General features: G+C 46.7%; 1 pseudogene; it reads left to right on the forward strand.

Moving 5' to 3' along the window:
• The first annotated feature begins 7,676 nt into the window (after positions 1–7,676).
• On the forward strand, positions 7,677–8,597 carry LOC144250569 (olfactory receptor 6C1-like; annotated as a pseudogene).
• The last annotated feature ends 1,663 nt before the right edge of the window (positions 8,598–10,260 follow it).

Below are 10,260 nucleotides of genomic sequence, written 5' to 3' on the forward strand. Positions count from 1 at the left end.
TCAGCTTTTGTCTGGAGGATCTGTCCAATGGAGAGAGCTGTGTGTTGAAGTCACCCATAATTATTGTGTTGTGATCTATTTGACTCTTGAACTTGAGGAGAGTTTGTTTTATGAATGTTGTTTTTAGGAACGTTGCACCATTGTTTGGTGCATACATATTGATAATTGTTATGTCTTGTTGGTGGATGGTTCCTTTTAACAGTATATAGTGTCCTTCTTTATCCCTTTTTATTAACTTAGGTTTGAAGTTGATTTTATTTGATATGAGTATGGCCAATCTTACTTTCTTCCAAGGACCATATGAGTGGTATGATTTTTCGAAAACTTTCACCTTTAGCTTGTGTATGTCTTTTCCTATCATATGAGTCTCCTGAAGGCAGCATATTGTTGGATTTTTTTTTAATCCAGGTTACTAGCCTATGTTTCTTGATTGGTGAATTTAAGCCATTAATGTTTAAGGTTACTATTGATATATGGTTAGTACTTCCCGTCATGCTTGTTTATTTATTTATTTTAATATTGCTAGTTTTTCCTTTTTGGTTATTTTTTTTTCCTTTACTGAGTTACCTCCCACTGTTAGTTTTGGGTGCTGTTTTTCAATTCCTCTTCTCATAGTGTTTTGCTCAAGATGCCTTGCAGTGCTGGTTTTCTGGCTGCAAATTCTTTTAACTTTTATTTATCATGAAATATTTTAATTTCATTGTCAAATCTGAAGATTAATTTTGCTGGATACAGTATCCTTGGATGGAATCCATTATTTTTCAGCGTTTGAAATACATTGTTCCAGGATCTTCTCGCTTTCAAAGTCTGTGATGAAAAATTAGCCATTTACCTAATTGGTTTACCCCTGAATGTAATCTGTGTCCATTCTCTTGTAGCTTTTAATATTCTCTCCTTGTTCTGTATGTTGGATATCTTCATAATTATGTGGCTTGGAGTTGGTCTGTTATGGTTTTGGATGTTTTGGGTCCTGTAGACTTCCAGGATTTGGCAATCCATTCCATCTTTCATATATGGGAAGTTTTCTAGTATTATTTTATTCAGTATATTGTTCATTCCTTTGGTTTGAACCTCTATGCCTTCTTCTATCCCAATAACTCTCAAGTTTGTTTTTTTATGACATCCCATATCTCTTGCCTCGATTGCTTGTGATATTTTTTTAACATACTTTCTGCGTTGACTATATTTTTTTTCGAGTTGATAAACTTTGTCTTCATTATCTGATGTTCTGACTTCTCTTTGATCTAGTCTATTTGTAATATTCTCGTTTGAGATTTTACTTTGGTTTATGGTTTCCTGCATTTCTAGCATTATTGTTTGATTTTTTTTTTAAATCTCTATCTCCTGGTAGAGTTCTTTCTTTGCAATTTGAATTTGCTTATGCAATTCGTTTTCAAAGTATTCTTTCATTGTTTCAACTTGCTGTCTAATGACTTCTTTAAGATTCCCTTCCATCTGAGTCAGGTTTGCCTTGAGTTTTTTCTCTGTCAATTTTTCCAATGTCTCTAGGTATTTCTGTAGATTTATGTTTCCCTGAATTGTTTGTACTCCTTTTTTACCTTGTTTTTTCATGTTCACGTTACTTTCCAACTCTGTTTAACTATTGTGTTTCTGTTTTCTCCTATAAATTTGTTTTGGTTTTGTATATCTCTGTGGTGTCTCCTTTGTAGTGGGAGACTCTGCCTAGAAATGTTGCACTTTACTATACTTTAAAGCTGATTCATTCAATTCATAAAAGGCTTCTGGATTTTGTATGCATATAGTGATTTGTTGTTTGGTCTTAAGACTTTAGGTTAGGTGCTATGATGCTATGAGGGTTAGTATGTCTTGGCTAATTTGGAAGATTGCTCTACTGAAGGGGGATATTAACAGGCGATTGGATCAGGGTGCTTGGTAATAGCTAGGTATTTAGGAGCCCTATAGACAGCCTCGGAACATTCACCTATTTGCATTTAGACAATTACACATAATGGAAGACGTAATGCTTGGGATGAAAGTTGGGGGTTAGGGAAAGAAAGGTGCTCTTAAAAAGAAAGAAGGAGAGAGAGATAGAATAGAGGAGAATGGAAAGAACAACAAAACTTTAAAAGGGAAAGAAAGAAAGAAGGAAAAGGGGAGAAAAAACTAATAAAATAGAAACTAAAAGGGGCTGGGGATGTGGCTCAAGCGGTAGCACGCTCGCCTGGCATGCGTGCGGCCCGGGTTCGATCCTCAGCACCACATACAAACGAAGATGTTGTGTCCGCCGAGAACTAAGAAAAAAATAAATAAATGTTAAAATTCTCTCTCTCTCTCTCTGCCTCCCTCTCTCTCTCACTCTCTCTTTAAAAAAAAAAAAAAGAAAAAAAGAAACTAAAAAAAATAAAGTCTTAGAGATCCATTCTCTTCTCTTCCAGTAGGCGGAGCTGTGCCCTCCGAGCCAAACTTCTGCCCTCTATGTGCCGACAGCAATCCCTGTAAGGCGGCTCCTGGGAGTCTCTCAATCCTGTTAGTCCAGCGCCATTTCACTCTCCGGCCCCTCCCCCCTTCCTCCTGCCAGCCATCCAGGTCCTGCTCACCGTAGGCAGTTCCCCAAGGATCTGGTTACACTTGCAGCCCCACTGCATGCCCTATTTTCTGAATGAGTGAGCACTCACTCTGTCATTCATCTAAGTGCTGTGGAGTGGTGATCTGGGATTCGACATTTTAATTTTTCTGGACCCCTTTGGTGGGCACACCCTCGGAAACTGGCAGCTAAGACCTTGGGTGTCGCCGCTGGTGGTAAGGGGAGTTGGGGATCGGGAATCCCCTCTACTTCCCTCGGGCCCTACAGTCACGTCCACGCCACTGGCAGTAGTAGGAGTTCGGGGTCGGGAGTCCCCTCTGCTTCCCTCCGCCCCTACAGACACGCCCACACCGCTGGCGGTAAGGCCATTTGGGGGTCGGGAGTCCCTTGGCCCCTACAGTCACGCCCACGGAGAGATTTTTGAGGTTTCCCTGCTGTTTGTATCTGGTGGGGTGGGAGTCACACACCTGCTAAAGCGGATTCCACTGGGAAGGAATCTCATTGGCTGAACTCTGGTGACATCACGTCTCTGCTATGGCGGGCCCCAGGCTCCTTACCAGAGTGTCGGAAGAGAGCGGTGGGACTGGCCTGTCTGGTCTGACCCAAACTCAGTTGGTTTCCATTCCCAGTTCGCTATTTCATGAAGGCTTGGTTAGAGACCTCTTCATAGGGTCCCTGCACCGCGCCTTCTGAGCCGCCTTGGAGGCTGGTCGCCATGCAGAGGCAGTGGGTGGCGGGCCTGGACCTCCACGCCACGTGGCGGAGATTCACTCATCTGGGGAAAACTGTCATCTCCAATAATCCTACTAATTCCCGGCAGGTCTCACTTCAGCGGAATTTTGTTAGAAGTTTCTCAGCAGGTAGAATCTAAGCATATTAATGTGTCTCTCTGATCCCATTATTGAGGAGGTACTGAAAGCGCTGCCTCCCCACCCTCCTCCATATTGGGTCTCGAATCGGACTTTATCTCTTAAAGAGTCGAAAAGTGGAAGCAGGTCTTCTGTAGGCAGGTGAAGCCAGGGTCTTAACCAGTGGAGTTCGCCCAACAGTTTCTGTCATTCCACCAAGGTGTAGGATGACTGGAAAAGTCATTGAGGCTTAAGGGGACAGACAGAGTCCAACTTAAGTTCAGCCCCTAGAATTTTAAAAGGGGGTAAGGTCTGGACCTTGTCATTAGATATATGTAATCCTCCCTTCTGTAAGAGAGTTCCTTACAGGTGGAGCTTAATGCTTTGGCGTCCGCTGTCCCAATAATGATGTCATATCCATGCGAACATATAGAATTATGTCTGATCACGTCCCAAGAGGTTGCAGGACTTGTGAAACATAATGCTGACAAAAGCTGGACTGTTAGCCATGCCCTGGGGTAACACCACCCACTCATATCTTTGGTCTGGCCCCTGGAAGTTAACAGAGGGAAAGGAGAAGGCAAACTTCTTACAGTCCTGGGGATCAAGGGGAATAAAAAAGAAGCAATCCTTGGTGTCAATCACAATGAGAGCCAAATCCCAAGGGATGGAGGGGATCCAGGGTAGCCCTTGCGAGGGAGTACCCAAGGCAATCATCCGCTCACTAACCTTTCTTTGGTCCCATAACAGTCTCCATTTCCCTGAGGTCCTTTGTATGACAAATTCAGGACTATCCCAATGGCTCAGGGAGGATCTAATATGCCCTGGAGTCAGTTGTTCTGATATTATCTCCTTTAGCTTTTGTAGTTTATCTAGGGGAAGTGGCCACTGTTCCACCCACACTGGAGGGCCCGGAAGCCATTGAATGGTGGGGATGGTAGGAACAGTGGCCTTTAGGATTAGGGCTGAGGCCTCACACGGGGTGCAGGAGTGTTCCGCCTCAATGTCTCAAAAAGTGGATCCCCCGGTAATCGCTAAGGGGTCCTGATGGGCCAAACTGTTGTTGGCACCCCTCTTTCTCTAGGATATCGTCTATAACCCTTTGTGATCTGTGGTGATGATCACCTCAGCTTCCCCCCAAATATCCTCTCCCTTCAGATCAGCTGTCAGGTCAGATGCCACCAGAAGGCATACCTCTCCCTGACTCCAATCTATATCCTTCCAAGTAAGCCAATCCTTGGTTTCTCCAGACCTTGTATCACCCCCACCCCCAATAACTGAGGTTTGGGAATCTGCTTGCATAGTGGGGGAACCTCCTCTTTCCTTAATACTGTCCGATCCACTCCAGTGTCAATCAAGCAGTGCAACTTTTTCCCTGCTATGAAGATATCCATTTTGGGCCTAATTCCAGGGATTATGGGGGTCTGTCCAGGGGACCCTAGGCAGGCCACTAGGTGGGGTGCCTCCTTTGGGTATTGGGGTGGAGGGCACCCCTTATTAATTTAAAGGCTTCCTCTCAATATCAAATTTGGACTTATAATTCCTTTGCCAATGGAATCCCTTTCTACATGGGGGCAAGGTATCTAAGGCGGAGTTTGACCCTTGGTCCAATCTGAGGGAAGTCCCTGTTGGGCACCGGGTCTTATTCGACCTGTAGGGCACTCTCTCTTGAAATGGCCCTGTTTACCACATCCATAACAAATCCCTTTCCTGGCACCACTGGAAGAGGTGAGAGCACTAGTAAGGGCCTCAGCAAGCGAAGCCATTGGGGCCTGCAAGGCCGCGACCAATAACTGTGATTGGTGGGTTTGAGTACCAAAATCCTTAGTGGCCACTATCCAATTCCCCATAGATCTGTTCTTCATCCCCACACAGGCTAGTTTGTGGCCTGCGGTCATCCCCTCCCAGACCAGCATTTTGACAAACTGGTCCCGAAGGGGCCCTGGGGGGAATTTCCTTTGGAGGGTCTTTTCCATACTCTTGATAAAGGTGGCAAGATCCCTGGTAGCCCTCTGAATAACTCCTTCTATAGAGGGCTCTGAGGGGCCTCCCTCCAACTTCTTCCATGCTGTCAGTCCTAAAGCCCATACCTGCTCCTGGTAGGGGGCAGGGATAGCAGCCTGCTGAAGGTCTGTGGAAAATTGATCACTGGACCTTGACAGCATCCCATAAGTTACAGGAACCGGGATATTAAAGCCTGATTCCTCTCAGCCTGAATGTGGCACTCCTCATTAAAGAAATCACACCACTTCAGGTACAGGGGACCAGGAAGCACAGCCTTCGTTAAGTCTTTCCAGTATTGGGTGGTACACTGTTGGTGGGCCAAACCCTGGAAGAGGAGGGTTTCAGTCCAGGGTGAATTAGGTCCATCCTCAAAGATGGCCTTTCTGAGTTCTTTAAAATCTTGGGCCTCCCAGGGATACCATAAGGACGGTCTATGGCCTCCAGGGTAAGCATTTACAAGGGAAAGCCATACAAGATGGCGGCTTACCTGGCTTTTCTGGCGTAGAATTTCCGTGGCGGGAGGGGTGATAATATGGCAGAGGTCACTCCCCATCCTAACTCTCTACCACGTGTTCCGGGACAGGGGCACTTGGTGTGGAACCCAGAGGACCAGGCCAGGGATCAAAGGGATCTACGAGGCCATTGTCAGAGGGAGGTCTTAAATCTTTCTCCTCCTGGGCAGCTAGAGGACTGACTCGCTGTGACCTAAGAGGCTCCTTAACAATGGCTTCCCAGTCAGGGTCGTTGTACTTAGTATAAGATTGCCCCATCTTTCCAGGGATACCCTTACCTTGAAACTCCCTTGGCTTGGCTCGCCGATACTTCCTTGGCATCTGGGTTTGGTGTCCAGGTTCAGCATCCCTGTTTGGGTGCCAGATGTGGGGGTTTTAGTCCCCCATCTCCTCCTGACTGGCAGGAGAAGTGGGAAAGCACGCCCTGACCAAGACGAGCCAAGAAAGGTAAAGGTCGACTGGTGGCCCACACCCAGCCCTCCCTCGATGGAGGACAATCAGACACACCAGGGAGACAAGTCGAAGCAGGATCTCATTTATTGAGGAAGTACACACAGCTTATATACTGCACAGGAGCCAATCAGGATAAAGGTCAGAGGGTGGAGCGAGTTCACGTGTACAGCCATCCACATAGTCTGTAAGGGAAGCACGAGCTGTCCACAAGGGCAGAAGAGTCCCGGACCTATCCTGGAGGTGGTTGGCCTTTTCCATCACCACCCACAGCACCTCCTCCTGGCTGATCACCAGGAGCCATTCCAGCCACATGTGCACTGCCAAGACCAGGAAGTGGGCAGCCATGCCCTACAGAGCTACACCTCTGAAGATTTTTATTTATTTATTTATGAATTTATTTTTATTTTGAGACAGGTTCTCGCTAAGTTGCTGAGGCTGGCCTTAAACTTGTGATCCTCCTGCCTCACCCTCCCAAGTTCCTGGGATGACAGAGGTTTGCTCTAGCACCTGGCTTCCCTGTTTCTTTTAAAGGTGACTACTACACAGTGCTCAAGTATGTATGTGTCTCCTGTTTGTGTCCCACATTATATTCTCTCTTTTTTGTGGTTGTTATTGTTGTTTTTCTTTTTGCAGGAGGTTGCTATGGATTGAATTCAGGTAGCACTTAACAACTGGACCACATCCCCAGCATATTATGTATTTTTTTTTTAGAAACAGGGTCTCGGGCTGGGGATGTGGCTCAAGTGGTAGCGCGGTTGTGTGGCATGCTTGCGGCCCGGGTTCGATCCTCAGCACCACATACCAACAAAGATGTAGTGTCTGCAGATAACTAATAAATAAATAAATAAATAGATAGATAGATAGATTAATTAATTAATTAACAAAAACAGGGTCTCACTGAGTTGCTTACTTCCTTGCTTTTTCTGAGGCTGACTTTGAACTGGTGATCCGCCTGCCTCAGCCTCCTGATCCCTGGAATGACAGGTGTGCCCCACACCATGTTTTACTCATCAGAGAGCAGTTCTCTTGGAGGAAGCAGGAGCCAACTCTCATGATGAAGGTAAGTATTACTTCCTGAAGTGATGACATTGTGGGCTACATAAGCCAGCATTTCCTGTGGCATTCACACCATTACCAGCACTGTAATAAATGTCACTTGTATCATCTTCTCAGAGCAGCAGAAGAGGCACTAACTGTCTTTTTATTTCCAAAAAGCCACACAGACCAAGAGACTAAAGACAGGCCAGGAGCAGAGACAGGGACCAGGCTAGGAGAGCAGCCACCTCCAGCCTGGTGCCTTGGCAATGACAACTCATGAACCCATCCTCACTGCTGCGCTGGATTTGGAGATTTTTAGGGTTCACAGATGTGCAAGGGCTACAGCTTCTTCTCTTCACGGTGCTCCTGGTCATTACATGCTGACCCTCCTGGGAAACCTACTCATTATCACCCTGACCTTGGCCATCCGCCACTGCACACTCCTATGTCTACTCCCTGCGCAATTTCTCCCTGCTGGAGGTGGGGTTCATGTCCACGGTCACCTTTCAGATTCTGGCACACCTCCTCTCCAGTCACAGGACCATTGCCCGTGCCAGGTGCTTTATGCAAACAAGGCTCCTCTTCATCTTGGGCACAGTGGAGTCCTTGCTGCTGGCTATTATGGCTGGTGACCGCTACCATCTGCCACCTGCTGCACTAGCCCACTTTCATGAAGCCCCGGGTGTGCAGCTGGCTGGTGCTGGCCTGCTGGGTCACCAGCGTCTTGGTCCTTGGGGTGCTGTGTGCCTGGATGCTGTTCCTGCACTTCTGCAGTCCCCGCATCCCCAACCACTTCTTTTGTGACAGCAGCCCCTTGCTGGAGCTGGTGTGTGATGACACCAGGATTCTGCAGTTGGTCAGCTTCCTGGTGGCCATGTGCACCCTGGTCAGCACTCTGCTGGTGAAGGTTTTGTCATAGTGCCGCACTGTTCTGCACCTGCCCGTATCTGGGGGCCACAGCAAGGTCCTCTCTACCTGCTCCTCCCACATCTGGTGGTGTCGCTCAGCTACTGCATAATTATGTACCTGAAGCCCATGCAAACTGGGCACATGAGCCTCAACAAAGGAGTGGCTTTCTTCAACACCATAGTGTCACCCCAGCTGAATTCCTTCATCTACTGCTTCAGGAATGATCTGGTCCAGAAAGCCAGGAGGGAAGTGCTGCTCAGGGGGAGAGTGCTTTCTTCTCAGATATAAGAGGGAAAGCTTTCCAATGCTCTGCTGCTAAGCACAGCACAGTGTCACACACCTGTGATCCCAGTGGCTGTGGAGGCTGGAGGATAGCAAACATGAGGCCAGCCTCAGTAACTTAGTGAGGTCATAAGCAATTTAGCAAGACATTGTCTCAAAAAGGAGGAAGAGAAGGAGGAGGGGAGGAGGGGAAGGAGGAAGAGGAGGAGAAGGAGGAGGAGAAGCAGCTCTATTTCTTTTGGTTTCATTTTATTTTATTTTTCAATGAACATGAAGACCATTCTACTAGAGTGAAGAAAAAAAATATTAGTTCAAACATCTGCTGAAGGGTGGGAATGTGATTTGGAGCTTCTCCTGGCATTGCAGGTTCAAATCATAAGCACAAAAAAGAAACAAATAGATAAATAAAATTATAAAAATAAAGAAGGAAAAGAAACAAACAAACAAACAAAAACCTGCTGGTGCTCTGCTGTATCCCACTGACTTGGGAGGATGAGGCTTGGATATCACAAGTTCAAAGCCAGCCTCAGCAAAAATGAGGTGCTAAGCAACTCAGTGAGGTCCTGTCTTAAAATACAAAATAGGCCTGGAAGGGGGCTCAGTGGTTGAATGCACCGAGTTTAATCTTCAGTACCCAAAAAAATATTTCGATGCTGGTAACTTTAGAGTGGCGAAAATTTACAAACCCTTTCTGTCCAGCTGATCAAGGTCAAGGTCAATAGTGACAGGTCATGTTGACATGAGCTCTTGCCATGGTGTAGATACAAATTTCCCTTTAACTGTTGTCATCTTCTACCGAAACCAGTGACCCCAGACTGATAATTAGGAAAACTTTAAACAAATTCCAGTAGAGGAGATCCTATAGCATAACTGACCAGTGCTCCTTAAAATCTATCAAGGTCATCAAAGATGAGGAAGTCTAGGTACTGTCATGATGAAGAAGAGCCAAAGGGGACATGCTACCTTCATGGAGGTGGGGTGGTTCTGAAGCAGAATCCTACACCAGTGGAACTCAGGATATCTGAGTGACCCATGGACAAAATTTAGTAATGCTTCATTGATTGTAACCAACATGCCATGCTAATATGCCTTGTTCTCCTCCTCCTCCTCCATCTTCTTTTCTTCCTCTCCACCTCCTCTCCCTCCTCCTTCTCTCCCTCCCCTCTGCCTCTCCTCATTCTCCTCCTCATCATCATCTTCATCTCTCCTTCTCCTCCTTTCTCCTCCTCCTCCTCCTCCATCTCCTCCCTTCCTCCTCCTCCTCCTCCTTCTACATCATCTCCTCCTCCTGCTGCTCCTTCACTTCCTCCTCCTAATATCTCACCTCTTCCTCCTCCTACATCTCCTTCCTGCTCCTTCTCTCCTACTCCTCCTGCTTCTACTTCTCCTCTTCCTTATCCTTGTTATCCTCCTCCTCACCTTCTCCTCCTCCATCTCCTGCTCCTCATCATGCTCTCTCCTCTTCCTCCACCTCCTCCATCTCCTATCCCTCCTTTCCTTCTTCTCCTCCTCCCTCCTCCTCCTTGTCCATCCCCTCCTCCTTCTCCTCCCTATCTCCTCCTATTCCTCCTTCTCTTCTTCTCCTCATCATATTCAACATCATCTCTACCCTCCATCCTCCTCCTCCTCTCTCCTCTTCACTCCTCTTTCTTCTCTCCTCCCTCCCACT

Source organism: Urocitellus parryii, chromosome 16 (genome assembly GCF_045843805.1).
Source record: "Urocitellus parryii isolate mUroPar1 chromosome 16, mUroPar1.hap1, whole genome shotgun sequence".
NCBI lineage: Eukaryota > Metazoa > Chordata > Mammalia > Rodentia > Sciuridae > Urocitellus > Urocitellus parryii.